The following is an 8,477-nucleotide window of genomic DNA, read 5'->3' on the forward strand; positions in this document are numbered from 1 at the left end:
TACAAGGTGAGTGTTTCAGAGTAGAGATATAATAATGTCAGTATGTCAACAGATAACTGAGTGAAATGTGCTACGGTTTTTTTTTTATATTGATTTGTGGGTTATTTAAAATAATTATAAATATTTCCTTAACTTCTGTAAGAAAATATGTCAAATAATGCAGATCATCTAATCGTGTTTAATTACTAAGCAATATTTGGTGGATAAAGAACGCTATACATTGGCTGGGCATGGTGGCTCATATGTGTAATGCCAGCACTTTGGGAGGCGGAAGCAGTAGGATGGTGAAGTATATGTAGCACGGTGAAACCCAGTCTTTACTGAAATACAAAAATGAGCCAGGTGTGCTGGTGTGCACACATAATCCCAACTATTCAGGGGGCCAAGACAGTAGAAGGTCTTGAACTCTGGAAGCAGAAGGGGCAGTGAGCCAAGATTACACAACTGCACTCCAGCAGGAATGAGATTGTATCTCAAGAAAAGAAATAAAAAAGCTACATACTGACACAAAATAGACACTGAAGTTTGTACAAGGGGTGGGACTGTGATTTTATATGTCTCCACTCCAAAAGTAATGGTGAACACTAAACTAATGAAAAAGTTATAATTTTAGCACCCCTTTAACTTTGCTAAATTTCTAGCATATTACACTTGCTTGGTCATAATGGAAGGCAGTTATCTCACAAGGACCGCTTATGATGTCAGACGTTCTATATCCTGCCATTTCAATCTCCACCTTCATAGGTAGTTTCCTGCAACCTATCTTCTATTCACACACACTTGAGCCAACATGCAAGGTCTACTTCTCTTCTACCAATTTTGGGGATTGTTTCTTCACTGTTCTGGTGGTAAGTTACAGATACGTGGGAGGGTTTTTTTCTCAAGCAAGTCTCTTTGCTATGTATGACTTGTTCATCTTAGTATTTAATTTTTTGCTTTGTCTTTAAAATATCTTCCTTTTAAAATATACCTGTGTTTTTTTGTCACTTACTATTTTTAATAGTTCTCTTTCACCTAATTCTACATTTTGATCATGTTTTCCTTTACTTATCATCCTTCTCTATGTTGTTCTTGATATGATTGTTTGAAAAGATACTGTTTTTGATGTTATATTTACCTTTCCACCTACCCTTTCCAGTACTTTATTCTCAAAAGCAGTGGTGATACTCATTGGCCCCAATGATTGCCCCATTGTCAGCACCCAGCAACATCTCATGGTTAGCGTCCATGGCTGAATGCTGCCAGGGCATGATTCTGGATCCTCTCTACAGCCAGCTGTCTGACTAAACTGTAAGTATTTAGAACCATGAGCAGGGAATCATGCTTATTTTTACTTTTTAGATCTGTTTCATCTCATTAACTATATTTGCATTGGATTTCAGTACATGAAAGGGACTTTGGTGTTCTTTAGAAAATATTAGGCCAGGCATGGTGGCTCACGCCTGCAATCCCAGTGTGTTGGGAGGTCAAGGCACGAGGATTGTTTGAGCCCAGGTGTTTGAGACCAGCCTGGGCAATATTGTGAAATGCCATCTCTACCAAAATGCAAAAATTAACTTGGATGAGGGTGCACACCTGTACTCACAAATACTTGTCAGGCTGAGTCAGGAAGGTGGCTTGAACCTGACAGGCAGTGGTTGCAATGAATCAAGATTATATCACTGCGCTCAAGCCTGGGCAAGTGGATTGAGAACCTGTTTCATCTCCTTTCAAGGTCGAGGTGAGAGGGTCACCTGAGCCTGATAACTCGAGGCTGTATTCAGCCATTATCATGCCAATGCACTCCAACCTGGGTAATGGAAGTGAGACCCTACTAGCTCAAAAAACAAACCAACAAAAAATGCAAACTAAAAGAAAATATTGAACAATATTTTAAAATATCAAAAATAATATGTAATATTTAGATATGTAGTATTTACATATATATTTACATATTTTTATATTATTCAGATTTATAGTATATTTATAAAATGTTGAGCCAAGATTGTACCACTTGTAGATGTCAAGGCTACAGTTAGCCATGATCAAGTTACTGTACTCCAGTCTGGGTGACAGAGTAAGAACCTGTCTAAAAACAAACAAACAAACAACGAAAGGAACAAAACAAATTGTAGCAAGAGTGAAGTTTGAAGATGTACAAGTTAAACACTATTCAGTGCACAATAGAGAGCACCAGTATACATATATATTTTATTTATTTATATTAATATATTACACATTAATTTAATGTGTGTGTGTGTGTGTGTGTGTAATTTTTTTTTTAATTAACCATGCTTGGTTGTACACACCTATGGTGCTAACTGCTTGGGAGGCTGAGGTGGGAGGATCACTTGAGTCCAGGAGTTCAAGACCAACTTGAACAACACAGAAAGACATTGTCTCAAAAAAATATTTATTTAAAAATTAGCTAGTTTTGGTGACATATGCCTGTAGTGCCAGCTACTTAGGAGACTAAGGTAGGAGGATTGCTTCAGCAGAGAGGTCAAGGCTACCGTTAGCCATGATCAAGGCACTACATTCCAGTCTGGGTGACAGAGTGAGAACCTGTCTTAAAAACCAAACAAACAAAGAAAAAGTACGAAATAAAGCGTAGGAAGAATGAATTTTGAAGCTTTACAAGTTAAACACTATTTGGTGTACAATAGAGAGCACCAGTATAAAGTAATATACAATAGAAATTTGTTGGATTAAATTGCCAAATAACAATTTACTTAATTTATTTTGTCATTATTACTGTTGTTATTGAGACAGAGTCTTGCTTTGTCATCCAGGCTGGAGTGCAGTACCACAATTTCAGTTTACTATAACCTCCACCAACTCAGGTGCAAGTGATTCTCTTGCTGAGCCTCCCTAGTAGCTGGGACTAAAGGAGCATGCCACTCGGCCTAGCTTTTGTTTTTTTCTTCTTCTCTGTATTTTTAGTAGAGATGAGGTTTCAACATATTTTCCAGACAGGTATCAAACTCCTGACCTGAAGTAATGTGCCTTCCTCAGCCTCTCACAGTGCTGGGATTACAGGCATGACCAACCATGTGCGAACTAGGAAAATTATATACAGCAACCATTTAAGTTTAAATTGAGGTAAAATGAAATGCTTTTCTCATTTTAATTTTTATTACATTCTCTATGTTTCCATTTCATTAGGAAGCATGTGCACTCTAACATTTCAGGAGTTATTGACCAGGAAGTTTTTTTACTTGGTCACAAAACCTGCCTGCACCCAAGTTTTAATCCACAAATTGGAACAGATCCAGAAATGGGAGATATACGAATGGTCCTTCTCCAATTCCCTTTCAGAAATGAAGAAATGGAAGATGCTCACACTTATAACACGTTTTGGAAGAGATGGATAAGAGATGTTATAATTGCTTGTAGAGACACTGCAGGGTATACCAATATCAGAGTAAGCCACGAGTCATATTTTCTATATCATTAATATAATTCAGGTGAACTAATGGAAAAATACAATCAGAAGTACATAAAAATCTTGTAAGCAATTGAATCCATTTGCTCCACTTTGTAGGGGTAAAAATTGAAGTAAAGTCACAATGTCAGGCATTGAAATTATTCTGTCTTCTAGTACTTGGTTTAAAGTGATTGGCCAGCATCTGAGAGGATGTGGAGAAAAAGGAACACTTTTACACTGTTGGTGGGAGTGTAAATTAGTTCAACCATTGTGGAAGACAGTGTGGCGATTCCTCAAGGCCTTAGAAATAGAAATTCCATTTGACCCAGCAATCCCATTACTGGGTATATATCCAAAAGACTATAAATCGTTCTACTATAAGGACACATGTACACGAATGTTCATTGCAGCACTGTTTACAATAGCAAAGACCTGGAATCAACCCAAATGCCCATTGATAATAGACTGGATTGGAAAAATGTGGCACATATACACCATGGAATATTATGCAGCAATCAGAAATGATGAGTTCGTGTCGTTTGTAGGGACATGGATGAATCTGGAAAACATCATCCTCAGCAAACTGACACAAGAACAGAAAATGAAACACCGCATATTCTCACTCATAGGTGGGTGATGAAAAATGAGAACACATGGACACAGAAAGGGGAGTACTAAACACTGGGGTCTATTGGGGGGAAAAGGGGGAAGGCCAGTGGGAGGGGGAGGTGGGGAGGGATAGCCTGGGGAGAAATGCCAAATGTGGGTGAAGGGGAGAAGAAAAGCAAAGCACACTGCCATGTGTGTACCTACGCAACTGTCTTGCATGCTCTGCTCATGTACCCCAAAACCTATAATCCAATAAAAAATTAAATAAATAAATAAATAAATAAATAAAGCAGACCAAAGTTTCTGAAAAAAAAAAAAAAAAAGTGATTGGCCAAAATCTAAGAGTCTATGAAGTAAGCATGTATCAGAAGGAAATGGTGGGAAGGGAGAATCTTAACTATCTCAGGAATATTTGTCATAATTGAAAGCTATAAAATAAAATCTTATAGGAAAGCCATGTTACGTGCTGACTAATGGAAGAATGCATATCTCATATCCTTCTCATCTCTATTCCTTCACAGCACGATAACTTTGGCGGCAGTATCAAGAAGTTGACAGTTCAGCTTCTAGACCTCTCATTCTGCCACGATCAACATATTCACATGGCTAGAAATAATACTTTATGTATCTGGACTCTGCCACAAGAAGACTGCTGGGTACGTACTATATAAAGGGAAAATTAGCATTGTTGGGTGGTTGAGATTTATAGTATCTTTTTCAAATGTTGAGCCAAGATTGCACAACTTGTGGATATCAAGGCTACAGTTAGCCATGATCAAGTCACTGTACTCTAGTCCTGGTGAAACATATTAACAATGCTACAAAGGTGCATAATGACATGTATTTTTCTTAATCAGAAATAAGGAAGAAGCATTTTCACTTAAAAACTCAGATTAAAAAAAAAACGAGAAGTAGTGAACTTATTTAAAAGGTCATTGAAGGTAACAGTGGCCCATGCCTGTAATCTTTGCATTTTGGGAAACTGAGGCAGGAGGAGCACTCAAAGTCCATGGGTTCCAGATGAGCCTGGTGAACACAGCAAGACATTGTCTCTAGGGAAAAAAAAAATTACCTGGGTATTTGGACTGTGCCTGTAGCTCTAGCAACTTGGAAGGCTGTAGTGAAAGAATTGCTTGAGCCTGGGAGTTAGAGGTTGTCGTAACCCATGATCTTATCACTTCACTCCGATCTGGGTGAATATGTTCCTAAAAAATAAAAATGAATAACTACAATACATAAAAAGTGTTTAGAAACAATGGGAAGAACAGAGTTATGGTTAGTTTCCCGGACACGGTTGTTAGAAAAAAAAATATCATCTAATTAAGCAAATATAAACTGAGAATTTATAAAAGTGAAAATCTGCAGTTATGAGGGCTTATTATCAGTTATGAAGATCCAACATAACACAACAAAATTAGTCATGAATGACACATGTCTACAAAGAACCACTTTTTGAAAGAATATAAGGGTCTTCTTCTTAAAGCCTAATGTAGCATATCAGGTAGTACATTTTGAAGAAGATAATATTTAGTATGTAAGATAGCCACACTTAAGAAGATAAAATAATTATTATTTGTTTATTTATGTTTTTACACAGGATCTTCACTCTGTCTTCCAAGCTGGAGTGCAGTGACATAATCAGAGCTCGTTGTAGCCTTGAAATCCCAGGCTCAGGTGATAGTCCCATCTCAGCGGTCCCAGTAGCTGGAACCACAGATACCTGCCACAACAGCCAGTTAATTTTTACGTTTTCTAGTGGTGGGGTCTCGCCATTGCCTAGGCTCATCTTGAACTCCTGGACCTCAACCTCCCAAAGTGCATAGGATTACTGTCACATGCCACCACACTTGGTCGTAGAAGACAACTTAACTAGCCTCACTAACATGGTCTCTAGTAAAATTACAAAAGCTAGTTGGGCGTAGGTCGTACACACCTGTAATCCCAGCAGATCTTGCCATTGTACTCCAGCCTAGGGGACAGAGAGAGAGACCATCACACAAACATACACAAACACACACACAGTTAAAACATTTAAAATATGAATGAAATTCGTGATGGAGAAGGAATATTATATCATTTCAATATTCTTTCCTAACAAACATTGTGAGAGCATTTTCCCAGTTTAAAAGACTAACATAAAACAATCTTAAAATCTGTAATTAAGAAACTTGCAATTAGACAGAATACCTGTACAGGCAGGGTATTCTATCTTAATAGGGTACTTACAGGAAACAGCCCTTCTCCTGGTTCTCAGAAAATCCAACCCTGAGCCCAATGGTTTGTAAACTTACTGTTTGATAAGAAATAAATCAAGTGTACAGCATAGTGCAGTAATTAATTACGAGATATTATGGTCAATGATCCTGAAGAAACCTGTATCACAAACAGCAGGACTATATTGAATACATGAGTTGCTACCTGTCTGGATTGATTACATTTTTAAAATGGGCTTTGTCAGAAAAGCAGCTCTTTCTTACAGAAATAAGCTCTACAGATATATTAAGAACATTTAACACAATAAATATTTGGACAGGAAAGTGTGCTTTTTGAAGAAAGTTGGTAAAAAGATACAGAAGGCATGATGACAGAAAAATTAGCTGGATCCACAAAATTTGACATTACCATATTAGACCTGTTTCTTTTCATCAGTGGGAGCCACAGAAAAATTTTCCCACAGAAATATTTCAAGGCAAAACTCGCATATTTTAAAAAAAAATAAAACATTTTTTTTTCTTCTGGAAGATGGTAGACAAGATGACCTTTAAAAATTGAATCACATTTAACAATCTGTTAAGCAGTGTATTAAAGAAGTTTATACTCTTTACATTTCAACATAATGATCCAGCATATAGAGCAAAAGCAATGAGGGGTCATTCGTTCATAATATATTAAGTGTGTAAACATGTATTTCGTGTTTGCTAAGGGTTATTGGTTTTAAAAACATGTAAGTATGCTTACTATCATGAAGCTACTACAGGAAGGCAGGAAACAATGCAAAAGTGAAGTGTTCAGTGGTAAAATATATTTTGATAAATTAATAGGTGAAAGGTTAGAAATTAATACATTCATAAGTAAAGATGTTGGAAACTGTACTTTTGGAGCTACATGCCTTTAAAAATACTTTACTCCAGCAAAGACTAAGCCCATGGGGAACTAACCTATGCAAATGTTTGTGGGAAGAGAATTGCTGGGAGACAAAATTACCATTGAAATCACCCTGAGACTAGAGTTAAGCAAGAAGACATACTCCCATCATGCGGCAAGATGAACAAAGGAAAACTCTTAAGTGAGATCAGAGGCAAATCCTTTTGCTTTTACTCTGAGTATAATTCTGGCTAATGGGAGAACAACCTGTAAGGTGTAGGTGGGTGTCAGAATCAAGCACAGAGACCAAACAAATGACGATGGCCTGAACAAATGTAATGGCAGTGGAAGTGATGCACACAGTCATATGAATGTGTAAGTCGTGCTTCATCTAAACTTGCTTGACTAAGGATGTAAGTAATATTCAGGTAATGCAGTTGAGTACAGAGTTGATTTTTTTGTTGTTTAGAACTTTTCTCTAAATTCCCTCGACCATATGATTTCACTCTTTTTTCCAGAGTTACAATAATTTATGCTTAAGTGTTTTACGGAATTCTTGAAGTATGTACCATGCAAAATTTATTACTGTCCATCAAGCAACATGGAATGAAAAGCGTAATATTTTATATATACATTATATATAGATATATATATAATGTAGATATCCTATAATTGAAAATATTTATAAACCATATAAGCTAGATAACTGATTTATAAATATAAGTATTCATAAACATATACAATGTATGTAGCTATATATATATATGTTATAATTAAAGCCTATGTATTACATATATGTAATTATGCATTATCTATCTATATAACGTATCTATAGTATATGTCTATATGTATTTCTAATATGTATGTTTATCTCTGTTTCCACCCATTCAGGTACAGCAAGGTAGTCCTGTTCTTTGCCTCTTTGGCAGTCACTGGGAACCGGTAGGCTTAGTCAGTCACACCTCAGAAACCTGCTATGACCCTGCTCTTGTCATCAGGGCAGCCCCATACATACCTTGGATGAGATGGCTTATCAAGGCATCCCAAAAGCCACTGGGTTCTATTGCCTCTATACCCTGCTATTTTACTCCTGCAGTAGCCAATGGTCCACAAAACACACTTAGCTCTAACACAGGCTCTGGACGTTGGCCTCCCATGAATTCTCAGTCCAAACATGGAGGAGATTAAGCATTTCTCCACTGAACAGAAAGCACCGGAATCGTTATTCAATATTTTTTGGTTCAAGTAATACAGACTTTTTTCATGACAACAGGCTATTACACTCTCAAAGTGGTCACCTCTCCTCAGCTAGCAAATTCCCAATGATACAATCACGGATTTCTCCTGATGCTAAACTATGGGATCATTTGGATAGAGC

General features: G+C 37.0%; 1 long non-coding RNA gene across 1 annotated transcript; it reads left to right on the forward strand.

Annotated features, from left to right (window-relative positions):
- The first annotated feature begins 743 nt into the window (after window positions 1-743).
- On the forward strand, window positions 744-4,029 carry LOC118150924 (uncharacterized). The gene is made up of 4 exons (XR_004739028.2): window positions 744-848; window positions 1,139-1,290; window positions 3,298-3,403; window positions 3,952-4,029. It is a non-coding gene; the product is annotated as an uncharacterized LOC118150924 (long non-coding RNA).
- Window positions 4,030-8,477: the final 4,448 nt, after the last annotated feature.

This window comes from Callithrix jacchus, chromosome Y, assembly GCF_049354715.1.
Source record: "Callithrix jacchus isolate 240 chromosome Y, calJac240_pri, whole genome shotgun sequence".
Taxonomy (NCBI): domain Eukaryota; kingdom Metazoa; phylum Chordata; class Mammalia; order Primates; family Cebidae; genus Callithrix; species Callithrix jacchus.